This window comes from Ailuropoda melanoleuca, chromosome 10 (assembly GCF_002007445.2).
Source record: "Ailuropoda melanoleuca isolate Jingjing chromosome 10, ASM200744v2, whole genome shotgun sequence".
NCBI classification, from domain to species: domain Eukaryota; kingdom Metazoa; phylum Chordata; class Mammalia; order Carnivora; family Ursidae; genus Ailuropoda; species Ailuropoda melanoleuca.
The window spans coordinates 19,666,406-19,666,624 of NC_048227.1; positions in this window are offsets into that span (position 1 = coordinate 19,666,406).

A 219-nucleotide genomic window follows, 5' to 3' on the forward strand; every position below is an offset into this window, starting at 1 on the left:
GGAGCCACAGACCAAGTCACACCCACTTACACCTGCTTTTTAAGGCTCATTCTCCCAAGCATGGCAATGGGGTTGATGTTAGGACATCGTGTTCTTAGTGAACCAGCAGTAAGAGGAGCCAGGAAAAAAAAAAGGTAAAGAAACTTAAGTAAGTGTTTTAAGGGGAGAGGGAGTCAGTGGCAGACAGTTCTAAAGGCATTTGTTGCTAGCATAGTGGAG